The following is a 16,168-nucleotide window of genomic DNA, read 5'->3' on the forward strand; positions in this document are numbered from 1 at the left end:
AGAGGCTATTGAACGGTGTGTGTGACATTAGTATGTTCTGGAATGTGTTGACTTAAATGAGAAGGCATTGATTTTTTTGGTGGTAAGCAACGCTTTGATGAAAACAGTCTGATTTGCTCTAGTAAGATAGGCAAGGTCTGTATTAGATATTGACCTTTGTCCAGAGAGTGAGACATCTGCTACTGCAAGAGGTATAGGGAAGCCTGTGTGAACAACACTATCCAAAAAGCATTAAACACATAACTCCTCTGTGTCAGACAGCAGTGTAAAGAATTACATTTCTTCTAGCAATTTGCAGGGAGCTTTATCAGAATGAAGTGAGTCAACTTATTCCTGAAGCCTTCTCTTCTGCCTGTTTACGACCGGTGGCAATCTCAGCAGCTCCAGCGCAATGGTGTGCACCATTTAAAGAGTCATTGCATGCCTGGCCACAGGCTGTACCACATCAGATGCAGCTTCTGGAGCCATATTCCTTTTTGGAGTTTTCTAGGTCTCCAGCAGTGGAAACAGGTTGCAAGATGAGCTTGGTAGTGCTGGTTTTCCCATCCATTTTAGCCTGTTTGACTTCTCAACAGATCGGACAAGCCTTGACCTGTGAGGAAGGTTCAGACAGACCCTTACCACAAGGTCAAGTGTCTGCTGAGATGATGGGTCAGGGGAAGCCTGGCAAACCCCTAGAGATGCAAGGCTGAAATCAAGCCCTGCTCCAGCAGAGAGGCTTGGAAATGAGGATGCAGCTGAAATTAGGGATGTCTTAGCAGAGAAGCTTCTGCTGGTAGCAAGGACAGGGTGGGGGTAGCCCACCAATAGCATCCCTTGCTCAGCCCTAGGGTAATTGCAGGCAATGGCACCTGCAGGGAGAAACAGCTAAGGAACCTGATGCCAGGTGAGCATCACAGCACCTGCAATTGATAATGAGAGGTGATGAACCTCACTGACCAGGGGAGGTGAGGTTGAGATACATGGGGGAGAGTGGTGCAAGCAGGGGGGATTTTTTTGGGTGCTTTTGGTTCATTGTTGGAGCTTCAGGAAAGAAAAGGTTCTGCAAAAGGCTGAGAAGGAGCACAGATGACTGATCAGTGAAAGGTAAGCGATTTGGATGGGGAAAACTGGGGAATTGAAGATTGCTTTGGTAATGGTTTTGACTGGAGATGAAGATATCTCTTGTATCCCTCATTCCTTCCCTCTCCCTCAAGTGTGAATTTGGGTTGTGACAATGATCTGAGCTACAGCAGCCCTGTGAGCAGGGACAGGCTGGGAGGCTGCAGGGAGCCATGCTGGCTGGTGCCGTGGGGCAGGGAGGGCTCTGCCTATGCCTGGTTTGAGAGGACAAAGAAAGCTGACTGCATGGGGGAGCTTCCTGGGCTCAGAGGAGCAAGTCATGCCCATTTTTCTGCCTTTGTGGAAGTTGTGTTGCCAAGCCCTTCTTGGGAAATGGCTTCCAAGTTGTGTGACTCAAAGAATAAAGGTTAAAAAATCCTGTAAGCTTGTTCCATCTGGCTTATAGCCCTTAGAGGACCAGCTCTTTCCCCCTGTGGCCATGAGGATTAGAAGCATCCCGTCTTCTTCAGTTGATTCACAAGGCAAGGTTAAGCACAATGTCTGAGACTCCAGGACCTGAGGGGATGCAACTCCCTGAACTCATAAAATCATGACTTGGCAAAACCGTGTCAGCTGCAGAGCTATGCATGCTCTTAACCTGTATTTCTCCGAAGCCAATTAGGCTGAGTTTCTAGTGAGGGCAATAATGGCTGGGCACACTCCTTTGAACCAATAACGTAGGTGGCTGGAGTAGATGAGTGGCCTGCTAATGAGGGAAGAGCTGCCTGCTAGTGATGCAGAGCTAATGATCCCTGTCTGCACCAGTCCACAGCCAGGCAGAACAAAAAAATCTGTTCCCTCCAAGTGCTTCATTACCATGCAGATACGCTGCCCTCCCCTCTCCACCTGAGTGTAACTGGGATGTGGCTGTCTGGAGGAGAGGCAGCATGTTCCCCCTGCATCGCCTCTCTGCCTCTTTGGGCTTTGCTGTTCCTTTCCCTCCTTGCCTTTGCAATAGTGCTGTTCCAAGGATAGTGTTGGGAGTGAAATGGGTTGTAACACATGCTGCAGGTTATGGTGGAGAGGAGAAGTGGCAAAATCCAGAGGTTTTAGTGCCACAGTTTGGAGATGCCTACCTGGTTAGTGTCCTGCAGCTCTTGCGGGGCTAGCACCCTTCTGGGTTTGGGGAGGGAGCTCTGGGAAGCAGCAAGCCCTAAGATAAAAGCTTTATAGTCCCTGTGAAACACAGAGATTGGTCTTTGTCTCCTGAAACCAGCATCAAGGATGCAGGCAGGGCTGGGCTCTGCTGCATCCCTGCGCCAGGAGGAGAGTGCACCCAGGGCTGGGGTGATGTGGGATGGTGCAGGGGGAGGCAATTGGTGGCACTGGTCCTAAGCAGCCAGGCTCTGAGCCCTGGTATACCCAAACTGGGGTGTGTGGCAGCCTCTGTGACAGGGCCAGGCTTGCTGTGTGATGCTGTGTGATGGCAGGAGAGGGGAATAGGTGGGCAGGGTAGACAAATGTGCTGAAAGATTTCTTCCTTTCGACAGATCAAACTCTCCTCGCGGAGCTCCTGTGCGTCTCCCCTCCCACTTGAAGTTATAAATACACTTTTCAGCGAGCTAGTGAGAAATTCAAGCTTTCTGCTGTAAAGACCCCATCTTCCAACCAGGGAGATCGACACGTGCCAGTTGATTTAGCCTCATTGGATTGCTGTAGTTGGTACAGTGTATTGAGATGCCTCCAAGATGCTGAGGAAAGAGAAATGATTGTTGTTAGACTAATTTATTAGTGTTTAGCAGAGAACAAATACATTTTTAAAGGGATACTTTCAAATTTAATATCCTAGTAAGCAAATTTGCTTACCCAGTACTTAGTAACAATTTGGGCTTAGATCACGAGTCGCTTAAATGCATGCACAGCCTTACCCAAATGTGCAGGCCCAAAGAAATCTTAAATCTCTGTGGGATCAAGAACATGGATATTAAATGTAAAGCAATTATAAACAGACCCCCCCCAGCAAATGAGTCTTTTTCTCTTGGCACCGCTTGTCTCCTCCTGCCTCGCTGCCTTTGCTTGGGAAATGAAAATCGATGGGGTCAGTTTTACTCCTGTTTCTAGTCAGTGTCAAATGGGTGACCTCAGTGCGGTGCTGGTTTTGCAGGAATGTGCTATTGATCCTGCCTCTGATCTGCAGCCCTTGACAGCAGCAGGAAGAAACCCACACTGGCTTGAGAGGCAGGGCCTGCCTGTGCTGCTGTCTTGGGTTGGCTGTGCTTGCCCTTTGCCTCTGGGATCTGCTGGCTGCGATGCTGTGCCCCCTGTTAACATGAGGAGTGTGTTGGCTGGCTGGCTGGGGAGAGCTGGATGGTCTCTGCTGCCAAGGGCAGCCCAAAACAGGACTCTACCAAAGTATTACTCAGGAAACTCTCTTGGGCTGCTGGATGGACACAGTCAACCTTCTTCAAGTGGTTCTTAACTTCCCTTCCATGCCTGTGCAACAGCTCCTGGACTGCTCTTTGCACAGTTTCTGCCTCCCCTTTGGATAAACTACAAACACACAATTAAGGCTCTGAGAATTAGTAGAAATCAATCTTGCTTTTCTGCAAGTTCTGGTTTGTATTGTAAATCAAAGCAAGGATCTTGCTACACTCCTGGCTCGGAGACTGGCATATACTAATTTTGTTAGCTGGTTTTGCATGTTTTGTGGTGCAGATAAGGGGATGCTCTTACCATTATGGCTTGCTGTTTCAGTTGTGTGCATGCTGCTTGGGGTCAGTGTCGCGGAGGTGGCCCTGGCTGCAAAGGACTGCATGGGTGAGGTGTGTTGTGGCAGAGAGAAGTGCCATGAGTCAGCCATGGTGCTTCCGCATAATCCTGTGCGGACCTGAGCAGTGCAAAGCCAGAATGAAGCCTCAGTTCATCAGCTGCAATACTGCTGGGGTCAGTAGCCCTTAAACAGAGAGCACACACTGAGTGTTTAGAGCAGGGATGGATGCCTGTGTGGTTAGTTGTGAAGATGGCTTAAGAACATCCTACATGGCTCCCTTGGTTACACTGACAGAGCTGTTCATGAGGCTTCACTCTGTGTTTCATCACTGAAATGGGCTGGTTGTAAAACACAGCTCCTGATAGCTGTACCAGCATGTTGTGAGGGCAGGGATGAGCTGCTGGAGGGGCTGAGATGAAGAACAGTGCTTGTGGGGGGAAATTTACACGTGTGTTGCAAAAAAAAGCAGGATGCTCTGGACCTATGCCCTGGAATTCCTAATCTCTGGTTAGCAAGAGCTCACATCTGCTGAGATCCAGCTTTTAGGTGAGCTCTGGCCTCAAACCAAAATGCGCTGAGTGTCCTTATTCCCATCACTTAAAAAATGAAACGCTGGTAGCAGTGTGGATAAATGCTCACCTAAACCAGCCATTTAGTGCAGGGCTGGGTTCTCCTCGTGGTCACCAGCACTTAGCTTTGTCCACACAAACCTCATCCCTTGCAGATGCTGGTGCTTGCTGGAGCCTTCCCCCTCCTGGCCTTGTGTCATCTGTCAATTGGTGACAGTCACACAGCCCACACAGCAGGAGGGGGCTGGTCCCATCAGGCCGGTCATTACCAGCTCTTCATTGGCTTGCTGAGGAAGGGCTGCAGGGAGGCTGGAGGCAGTTCTTGCTCCAGGCACCCTTTGGTTTGTACCCGCTCTGTCCATATTTCAGATAGGAGATGATAGTGAGTCCTGTGTGTGTTCTTGTTGGCAATGACATGCACTATAATTCCTGTAGCAAAAAATATACTTGTGAATGCGTTGCTTGGGAGAAGCAGGGAGTTCAGATGATGGCTCTCAGAAATCCTTCCTCACTACTTGTACAATGACTTCTATTTATGCAAAAGCACAGCTTCTGTGAGCACCCTCCATTTGAGCTGACTTTGGTAAAAGGGTGGGTTTTTTTTCAGCTGAGATTAAATTTTAATAGTCAAAACATTTGTTTAGGATATAAAAAGCAGTTTTAAATTGCTTCTTTTGACCAGATTTCCCTGGAACTAATCCTTTCTCTTGTCTATGGCATACATTAGATCGACTCTTGGATGTTTTGCTAGAGAAGCAATGTTTTCCAGCTGCGACCAGCCTAAAGCCCTTTTGGGAGGGGAAGAGGAGTCATTGACCAGGGAAACTGTGCTCGCATCTCTCCTGGGTGACAACTGGCCATTGCCTTCCAATTCAACAGCAGTGATCATCCAGGCAAGGAAAAGAAACCAACTGAAGTGACCCACTGCAGAGCATGAGTAACTACTGAAAAACAAGGGTACTGCTCCATCTTCCACAGCGTGATTCTTGCCTCACTGCAGAGGGGCTGAGTGGCCCCTTATAGAATCACAGAGTAGTTTGTGTTGGAAGGGACCTCAAAGCTCATCCAGCTCCAACCCCTGCCACAGGCAGGGACCCCTTCCACTGGAGCAGCTTGCTCCAAGCCCCTGTGTCCAACCTGGCCTTGAGCACTGCCAGGGATGGGGCAGCCACAGCTTCTCTGGGCACCCTGTGCCAGCGCCTCAGCACCCTCACAGGGCAGAGCTTCTGCCTAAGAGCTCAGCTCAGTCTCCCCTCGGGCAGGTTCAAGCCATTCCCCTTGGCCTGTCCCTACAGGCCCTTGTCCAAAGCCCCTCTCCAGGTTTCCTGCAGCCCCTTTAGGCACTGCACTAAGGTCTCCCTGGAGCCTTCTCCAGGCTGAACAAGCCCAGCTGTCAGGCATGGTCCATCTGACTGTGCCTTAAATTGCAATGCACTGTGGTTGAATTTGATAAAAACCAAACCACGAGAGATTTTGGTGTGCAAGTAACACCTTCCTATGCAAAGGGATCCCTCTTTCTAGTTTAAGTCTGCATCAGTGCTATCGCAAGCTTCTTTGTGACTTGCAGCACACTTTCATTGTGATAGATCCACTGGGCAAATACTCTTCAAAACAGGCTTTTCATCTTGTCTGCCACAGGCAGGTGTTAGCCTTGGTGGTGTATCTGTGTCCTTGGCAGGCTGCAGGACGTGGGAGCGGGGTGGATGCGAGTCATGCCTTGCCCTTGTCATTCCCTTGTTTCCTGAGCCACGCTCGCTCATCGTCGGGAGCGCAGGATGTGGCTGGCTTTATTTGGAATGTTACAGCCAGCCCTGGCTGAGGTAATTGACCAAGACAAATTTTGTTAGGAAACCTTGACGTTAATAACGAGGAATAAGAGCTGGGAGGTAAAAGACGCGCTCTGCAGACACACATCAGCAGTACCCCCCCCCTGCAGACTCCTCCTGAGGTGGGGTGGCAGAGAGCTTAGGTCAGTTGGTTTAAAAATTAACTGCTAGTCCTTCAGGCAGCCTGTCAATAGAGCATTTGAACTGTGGCTATCACTGGTCTTTCTAGGTGCTATAAGGGAGAGATGGAAGAGCACAGATCCAGAGAAATCCATAACTGCTGGTGGCTGGTCTCATGGCTGATCCTGGGCAGATCCTTCATCTCAACCCCCCGGGCCCTACAAACTGAGCTGGCGCACTAGTTAGCATGGGAGTGGGGATAATCTTCTCCATGTGCTGTTAAGGCTGCCCTTTACAGCACGATCTGTCAATGTTTTGCTGTGATAACGCAATCCAAATGGACTTTGTTCCTGCTCTGCTCATCCTGGGCATCAGTGTGCTGGTGTAGCTGTACAGAAGGCTCTGCTTTGCATGTGTGTGGAGGTACTAGCTGACGTTGTTTTGGGTACCAAACATGCACTGAGAAGCTACATCAGTTCATCTGCAAGGTTATCTCTTGGCATAGGGGGTTAAGCCTGAGAAATACACAAGGAAAACAATAGAGACTTTTAAGGGGGGAAATGTCCTCAGGTGAAAACCAAAGAGCCCCAGACAGCCTGCAAGCTAGTGAAAAAGGTAGGCTCCTGAAACAACTCTTGCTTCTTGGCAATATGACAGTCTAAGCTATGTGACCCAGTCTTTCCCATATCAAAGCCTGGCAATGTCCGTGTGCCTCTTCACCTTCCCTTTCCTGTCAGTGGGGAGGAGTCTCCAACAGGACTATGGCTGCTGTGGTGCAAATCACATAGCTTCACTTCTTTGAAGAAATACATTATCCTTGTTCTCTGCTTCCAGACCCAGATAGAAATCTGTGATGAAAAGATGGTCCTGAGGGCATCAGGACAGCAGCAAAAGCAGTATCTTCATTTGCTTCTGGAAAAAGGCAGAAGCTCGATGCCTGGGATGGCTCCTGTCCAAAGTCACGGTGCTGTCCTGGGCTCTCTCGGGATGCTGTGCTCTCTTGCCTTTCCCTGGTGATCCATCAGCCCACATCTTTTCTGAAGTGGCAGGACTGCAGCCCTACATCTGATCGATACCGCCCAACCTTGACATGGAATCAGTCACTCGAAGCCAGCTCATTACTGCTGGCTAACCGTTTGCCTGCAGCAGCCCCTTAATGGCCTTCCCCGGCTGCTGCCGAGTCACAACAGGAGTGTTTAGCAGTCTTATATTTACATGCAGCATTTCACCAGTCCCTCCTTCCCCTTGCTCACAGCTTGCCATCTGCTCCGGAGCCTCCGAGGAGACGGAGGTTGGGAAGCGGGGACAAGAGCATCACGCCTGTGTGTTGTCTCTATGGTGATTGAGTGCCCTTCCTCCTGGTGCTGGGGGGAGGTCGGTCCCAGGTTTGCCCATTTTAGGCTTTCTCTGCTAAAAACCTTTGTTTTTACAGAAGACTTTGGCATTGTGCTTTGCTTTTATTCTGGCTTTGAAGCTGATTTGAGCCACAGTGATTTTTAATCCGCTGTGTTCCGGTCTTCTCATCGCTGTGTTTACACTCCAAGGAGGGGGGAAGGCTCAGGATGTTCTTCCTAGAGAGCAGCTTTAAAATGGCAATTTATTATTTATAAATTGGGGGATGGATGAGTTCTGGGGAATGGAGTTCCTGTGAGTCTATTAGCTGGGCAGGTTGTGCCCTGTGTCACTACAGAGATGCTTTCCTTTAGCTCAGCAGCAGAGTCTTAGACTTGACTTCCGACCTTGGTCATGAGCCATTAATGATCTCTGAGGGAAGAAATACACTGACACATGCACATTGGGGGATATTTAGTACATCTGCTACCATGCCATTGATTTACATGAGCAAACTCAGAGTACAGGGGTTTTTAAAATGACTTTTACTTAAACTGAAGCCCAGGTTTTAACCTTGGCCTCTGACTTCCATGAACAGAAAAATGCCACCCTTGGGAGTGAGGATGCAGATGATGGTGAGAAGCGGTGCGTGTGTGCAGGCAGCAGGGCTGCAGGAGCAGCTGAGCTGTGTGGGAAGGACAGCCAGAACGGAATGGTGGAGAATGGGAAAAGGCAGCGGTACTGGGAATGAGAGGAGGTGGCATTGAGGGAAGTGGTGTTGGTTATGTGGCACTACCAGGGACCTCTCATGCTGCTTCTTAGAAGGCAATGTTACGGGCCTAGCCAGCACAGTGCTGTGCACAAACCCCACAATATCTCGGTGTTTGCTGCTTTAGACATGTAGGGAGGAATCAGCAATGCTTTAGAATGAATTGTGTTAAAGGGACCTTTACTCTGGTGTCAAGGATGGGAAGGCTTGCTCCTGGAAGCTTCTGGGCAAGGAATATTTTCCAGTCACTGTCTTAGGGCCTCAGTTTGTCTCAGCGGTGAGACAGAAATAGGTGCTTGAATTATTTCAGAGCAAGCAGTGTTTTGAGTATTGAAGATGCACTTTCCACTGTGTTTAATGAGAAAGGTGCTTTTGCTTGGACCTTGAGCTTGGTAGAGATTTGAAATGGGAGAAGGCCGGCAGCTCAACATTTTCCTTATCAGGTCTGTGGTCAAGCAGCTGGCACACTCTGGGGGTCATAAAGGGTTGGGAACACGTACCTAAAGCTTTTTTGTCCATTTTAGTGTGGGACAGCCCTTGCCATCTGCACTGAGCTCTGTGTGCACACTGTGGATAAGAGGTACCTGATGTGGTGAACTGAGGTTTTCATGCCCATGCCTTTCCATGGGGAGGTGGATACAGTGTTCCTGGGAAAGCCGGGTCTCTTGGCGTGTTGGACAGAAGACTGCCAGCCTCTCCAGTAGAGCTGAGCCTTTCTGCTTGTCTTGGTAGTCAGACCAGGCTTGTGGAGGCGCAGTGTATGCGCACCCAGCTGTGAAGCTGCTAGTGCTCCCACCAAGAGAGGCTGCTGCACTGTGTTAGCTTACAGGATTACAGAGGGGGATTATGGAGGAGAGGCTCTGCATGCTGAAATCATGGGAGCACTTCTCTCAGCATTTGTGCTTCCTGCGATGGCAGGCACTGAAGCACAGTCGCAGGAGATCAGGCTCAGCACAGTGCCATGCACCTACCTTGCTCCTCTCCTGATGCTTGTCTTCCATTCTCTGAGGGGACATGGCTCTTCTAGTTAATGTGGGACTTGCATCAGTTACTATTGAAGGACAGTTTTGTGTTTCAGGGTAAGATCTGTAGGCGTCTTTCTCCTTTTGATTTCAAGAACCCAATATATGGTTTCACACAAGAGGACTTTGTGCTAGTTCTTTGTGTACAAATGTAGCTCCAGAGACTTGGAGGACAAAGGCAGCCTGGAATGGCTTTGCAAACCAACTTTTATACAGCAAAGACTGACTGTAACGCAACCAAAGTTATTTATTGTGTTTCTATCCAAAAAGGCTCCCCCCTCTCCTCTAAACCAGAATGGGATGGCAGATTGATTTTCTTTTATGTGGGAAAACTTGGAGCTTCTCTGCGGGGTGAAGTAAAACCAGATCATCGTGACCTGTTGCATGTTGCATCATTTCCTGGATTTTGTTTCCCTTGGAAAAGTTGTTAGGAAAAGAACACATTCCTCCTTGTTTGGTGGATGGCATGAAGATGAGAGCTGGACTGGGCTGAGTGGAGAGGAGGCCAAGCTAACAAAGCATCTCGCTTCTCAGGAAGCCAGCTAAAGGTTGCTATGTTTTGGGAGTACCAACAGCCTGGTTGGCAGGCAGTGGGTGAAGGAGGTGAGCATATGCATCCGTTATATCTCTTCCTTTAATTCAAGAAATTGAACCACCAAGTTGTTCGGCTTCAAATCTTTGTGGTCCCAGCAGCTGGGATGGTACATCCTACTGCAGGCTGGGTGCTCTGGAGTGAGTAGGGCAACACCAGCACAGATTACATAGCCGTGGGATGCGGTGTTCACCCTCTGAGGCTGGGAAGATCTGCAGTCCTGGTAGAGCAGGGTGATACATGACATCAGGGTCTGAGCAGCTGTCTAGTCCATCTCCTTCTCAGCCAGACCTCAGCCCCCTCCACTGCAGTAATCCAAATGCAATCAATCTGGCACTTTCAAATATTTATGAATCATTGATGGATTTTTTGAAGTTTGGAGTTGTAGCTTTCATGGAATTTGGTTTGATTAGCTGGAAAGTCAATATTTTCACTGTGCTGCGTCTGAGCTGCATTAATTCTAGCCCAGGCAGCAGCAATAACAGCACTGCAGTGCTAATGGCTCTCTGCCTGCAACGGCTGGCATTTAGGTAGTCTGGGATGAGCTTGGAGCATGTGGAGGAACCTAGAGAGATGATAATAAAGCAGTACAGCTCGTGGTGAAAATTGGCAGAGGCAGGTCAAGAAAAGGCCTGTAGCAATGTTTGGGAAGACACAACATTGGGTATTGAGGCTGTCTGTCTTGACAAGTCATCTCTTCCAGCACATCCAGACAAGGTGGATTGCTCTTTACCACAACTCCCATTAAATCCTCTTAAAAGAATAAGGCATCTTCAGCAGAGCCTCATGGGACCAGACCTTTATTCTTTTAGCTGATGCAAATAGGAAATTGATAGGTGAGGAAAGTTATCCTTGTCTTTACAGGTGAGGGAGCTAAGCCATAGGGGAATTGTATGAGCTCAGCAGAGGCACAAACACCATCTCTTTCTTTCTGTCACTTCATGCTGTGATAGTCATTGCTTGCACTGGAGAGCCCACCTTTCCCGTTCACATCTGTAATATCTATCCTGTTCCAAAGGAACCAAACAACTTCCACGCTAATTGGATGTGGCTGAACAGGCTGGCTGAGAATGCGTAGGCTCTTCACCATTAGCATAGGCTGCAGCCAGCTTCCTGTCTTCTGGGGTAGGTATCTGAGCATCTTTGAGTCGTGCATTACAGTGAACGTGCCTGTGTCAGGGTCTGGATATTTCTTTGTTGTCCCAGAGGTTAAGAGCGTGCAGAGGGAAGCCATTCCCTAGGGCATTTCCTTCAAGTCCTCCTGTCATGGCGTATTTCTGTCAGACCAGGTAGCCCAAAGAAACCCAGTTGCTTGTAGCAGGAAATGTTGATGATAACTGGGCAGAGTCAGCTCAAGGGGAGCCCTGTATGCATGAGACCAGTCCTTGTGAGGCACAGTGGTGCTCTGCCTTTATCTGTGTGACAGAGTCTTGGGTGTCATGGCATAGGGTGAGGCATCGCTGCCCATGGCAGGGGATTGGAACCGAAGGATCTTAGGATCCTTTCCAAACCAAACCATTCTATGATTGTGTGCCATGCCCAGGTCTCCATCCTAAAGGCAGTCTCAGCTTTGCTGCTGAGGCTACAGAGACACGAGGGCCAATGCCTTGAGTCAGATTTCTCCTGGATCTCTGCAGCAGGAGCTGTGAGGCAGGGGACCAGCCTGGTGTGGTGTGGTAACGGGATTGCAGAGCCCTGGGGGACGCAGAGCATGTTTCAGCTAGAGCTCCTTGTGTGCTGCAGGGCTGCTGTATCGCTGTGGTCTTGCCAAGAGGTGACAAAAAGCATGAATAACTGCGGCTGTGGCACTGTTCTCAGGCTGGGATGAGCTGAGATCCTGGCATTAATAGTGTGGATCACGGGTGCTCTGACATGGAAGCTTAAAGGCAGCAAGGGATGCAGGGAAGCGTAAGCTAAGAACTGCACTGACTGCGCCAGTAGCACCACTAACTCAGTACTCTGCGATTCTTGAGATGAATTTACGTAGCTTCTAATTTCTGTTCAGCTCCTGCTGTGGTCCTTTAGCTGTGAGCTGATCTGAAGTTCTAGGGCCTGTGGGGCATTGGCACCTGTATGGGTGACTGAAGTGATCACAAGCCTGTTTTAACAGGCTTCTTGGCAATGTGAAGTGTGCAGTAATGATGCCCTGGCCCTTCTGAAGGAGGATATGCAGTGTCAGGCTGTGGAGCCTCACCTGACTGCTCCAAGGTTGTCAGATGCTGTGAGGCTTTTAGTCTGGAGGAATGTATACAGATGTACACCTATTGCCTATTGCCATCCTTTGGGAGGGAAACCGCAATGAGCACTGGTGAGAGAGATGGCAGATCCTCTGAGATTTATGCTGATCATAGAGGTGTTAATGCCTTGCTTTTATGGCTCATCTTGCTGCTGTCTTTTGTACTGGCTAATAAATACAGGCCAGTTCATCTTCTGCTTTGACTCTTCCTGTGACCTTGCTTTAAATTTGGTGAGGTTCCTGATGCATAGATTGTCTTGCCCCTCACCATAAAGACACCTGCCCTGGGATGACCCCACTCACTAATTCCTCCTGCAGCGTTTCATTTCAGACTTTATTCTGCAGGGATAAGACTGCATTCAATCATACTCCACACGTGCTGAAAGCCCGTGGTCTGGGTGATGCTCTGTGTAATCTGCCTTCTCAATAACCTTAGCTCACGTCCATAGTGAAGAGGGCTTTGCCAGCTGGCTGGGTGCTTCTGAACCTGAAGCATGATGCTGGCTTTCCTTCCCTAGCCTGGTTTTCCTGCTTTCATTCGCTTCCCATTCTGGGCTCTTGGAGTACGTGGCGAAGAGAGTACTGTGTTTATCCCCAGGAGACGTGCACACAGGGAGAGCGGCACAACATGTGAGGGAAGTGTCTTCTTCAAAGGCAGCTGTGGGGGGCACTGCCATCTAGTCCTCTGCCTTAGCTGTTGGATCATGTTCCCATTAGTCACCTCCGTAGGAGCCAAATAAATCCATTGCTACTTCACAGTCTTCCCTGCAATTGGCTGCCAAAAGCAACTCTTAAGGAAGTGTCACTTATTTGGAAGCTCTGCTTGCTCCTTCTGGCAGTGAATGAACTTACCTGGAACATCTGAGTTCCCAGGGCTGCAAGGTCTGGGTCTCTGCCAACTAAGATAAACCAAATGCATGGGGAAGCCCAAAGATCATGTGGAGAATGGCTGCAAGGGTCTCTTCCCTGCATGCTAGAAATGTAGCTCATTGCAGGGGCTCGGTCATGGCTTTCCATACAAAGTGCCATGTCTGGAGGTGCTGGCTAATTACTTTTGCAGAGTGCTTGTGCTTTGTTTGCTTCCAGTAGCAAACCCAGCTGGAGATGGGAAGTCTCTGTCTTGCAGAGACTACGGTTAAGGTGGTGTGAGATGTAGGAGGCGAAGAGGAAGATACTTGACAGCAGAATCAGGTGCAGCTGGTGATGGGGAGGGCTGGAGAAGGCAGTTGGGACAACTTTATGAAACATGTATGGTGTGCACAGCAGTCAGATCTAGTATGTGCTTGGCTGTCATCATTAGCATGATGTGCTGCTGGCACAGAAACACCTTCCCTGCCGAAAGCAGCTCCCAAAAGAGACAGTGAATGTGCCAGTTGCAGCGAGGTGACAGTGATGCAGTAGATAAAGAGCAGCCTGGGAATGGGAATTCATGTTTTCTGGTCCTGTTTGGGGCCCTTTGAGCTTGATACTGGTTCTGATTGTGGTGCTCTGAGTAAATGCTTGCCTAATGCAACACGCTGCTCGTCTTGGACCCTACATGCTACTGTTATAGGTGAAGAACAAGAAGCCTCAGTCCCCTTGCAGCATCAATAGCCCTTGATATGCAAGAGTGGTGAAGCAGTTAGTCCCTGAAAACTTGTTCTTTGTATTTGGACACTTGTTCTTGGACAACTGATTATTCCTGCTGGGGGGAAAAAAGATTATTTCTTGAGCAACCTATATCTTCTAATCCTATTGTCTTAAACAACCTGCCGTTCTTGCCACCTTCATGCTGCCTGCAAGCTTCCTTTTTGCTCCATTATCCAGGTCAGTAGCAGAAGCCCTGAAGAGGGCCAGTATGTGACAGGATCCTACAAAATCCTGTTTGTCAACATGTTCTTTTGTAGCAGAGGAGATACCACTTGTATCTGCCCTCTGCATGCAGCGATCTGAGCAGTTTTATACTTGCCTTGTCATAGTTTCTCTTAAGACCATATTCCTCTTGCTTATAGGAATGGTAGGCAAGACAGTGTCAAAAGCTTTACTAAACCTGAGCTGTTTGACAGGTAGTGCTGTGCCGAAGGCCTGTTATGCTATTACAGGGGGAAGATAGATTGGCTTGATGTGATCTGCTCTTGACAAATCCATACTGGCTGCGACTCATCTCCTTGTTATCTCATTGATTTATTTTCTTTTTGGAGCACTCGGAATTGGGTCCCTGGGGAGCAGGGCAGTGTGTGTGAAGGTACAAGAGCTTCCTGTCTGTGCTATGTATATGGTGGTGGTGGCCACTGCCACCGAAGTGTCTTAGTCCTGGACCCCAAATTGGTTGCTCCTTGGCAAGGGGTGGTATGCAGTAGTGTTGTGTCCACACTAGTGGCTAGATGGCACAGTGGCCATAGACGTGGTGCAGCTGCAGGCTTTGGGGGACTTGCTTTCACTCTTCCTTTGGAAAAGCTTATTCTGTGGCCTGGGGTTCAGTGCCCCCTTGCTCACAGCATGTCTGGTTGTCTCCTTGGGAGCATTCAACCCCAGATCTTCCCCAGGTACAGCAGTCCTTGGAATGCTGCTGGAATGAGTGGAGGGTGAGCTTGTTTGTAGCTGTAGCACCAATTCCGTTCTCCTGTGTTAAAAGGGATGACGCTTCCCCACCCAGCTCCATGAACAGGCTTGGGTAGGGCAAGGCAGGATGAGATGTGATTTCCAACATCTCTAAGCTTCCATCAAAGACGTGAGTCACTTTCTGGCACTGTAATGACAATGCCAGCAAAAACTGCAGCACCAGTTCCTGCCCACTTGGAGGAAGGTTTAGCTGAGAGGTTATTCACTCTTCTGTGGTTGCTGTCTAATTGTATGTGTGGTGCTGGGTGAGTTTCACATATAGGGGATCTGCTGAAGGCTTGAGGGTCCGAACCTGGTGCTGCCTCAGGGTTAGTGCAGGGAGAAATTGGAGGGGATGGGGACATTCGTGGATGACACTAAACTCCTGGTGCTGGCTGTGCCATAATCATCAGCTGGCTGTGCTTTACCAAACTGGGCTTCTCCAGGTCACAAAGCAGCATAGAGATGCATGAAGCCAGCTTCATCATAAGGAGGTGTGGGGGAGAGGCAGTGGGGCCCTTCTCTGAGAGCTGGAAGTGACTGAATCCAGGGGTATGGGGGCAGCAGGACAGAGAAGGTCATTCCCGCATTTCTTTAGAGCCTTAGAAACGCAGCTGAATCTGGGGCAAGCCACTTGGGCTTTCCTTGCTTTGTTTATGCTCTTTCCTACCCGTATCTCTGACAAGAAGCAAATTGTGCTCCTGAGTCAGGTGGGAACTCAAGGTACTCAACTCTCCATAGTCTCCACTGCGCAGTTCAGGTGTCCCAGCAGACATGCTCTGCAATGGTGCTCAAAAGAATGGTGAAAACCCGTCTTCAGGGTCCCCAGGGAGGTAAATCAGGCCTTTGGCTGCTCTGCACCTGGCTTGCTCTGCTGCCATGCTCCTGGCTCTCCTCCCGTCCTCAGCCACCGGAGGGCAGGCAGGAACCCCGCAGTTGCCAGCCTTCTGGGAAGGAAAGCACTGGAATCATTAGAAGGCAATCAGTGTTTGCCCTGCTCCATCTGTGGTGGCGATGCTCTTCCCAGCTGCATTCCCTGCCTCCGCCCCCCTTCACTCGGTGGGTTTTCCTCTATCAGTTGCTTTTCGTTTTCACTTGAGCTGCTCTGAGAGCTGAAGAAGAAGCTCAGATTAAGTTGCGGCTGAGGACTGCATTGCTGGGGGATTACGGAGTTGCCTGTGATGTATGGGCTGTGATCAGTCACAGCCTCTGCTTTCCACGGCTGAAAACACTGCTCCCAGGCTCCAGTCTGCATTGGTTGAACCAATACCGCTTCCTTTATGGAACTGGTTGATCCAACCCAACCAGGAC

General features: G+C 49.4%; 1 long non-coding RNA gene across 1 annotated transcript in view; it reads left to right on the forward strand.

The window, feature by feature from the left end:
* The first annotated feature begins 970 nt into the window (after positions 1 to 970).
* The window catches only part of LOC136018799 (uncharacterized), a 44,608-nt gene continuing 29,410 nt past the window's right edge, over positions 971 to 16,168 (forward strand). Inside the window, exon 1 of the long non-coding RNA XR_010614581.1 lies at positions 971 to 1,086. This is a non-coding gene — a long non-coding RNA (uncharacterized LOC136018799). The remainder of the gene's footprint in view (positions 1,087 to 16,168) is intronic.

The sequence above is a fragment of the Lathamus discolor genome, chromosome 8 (genome assembly GCF_037157495.1).
Source record: "Lathamus discolor isolate bLatDis1 chromosome 8, bLatDis1.hap1, whole genome shotgun sequence".
NCBI lineage: Eukaryota > Metazoa > Chordata > Aves > Psittaciformes > Psittacidae > Lathamus > Lathamus discolor.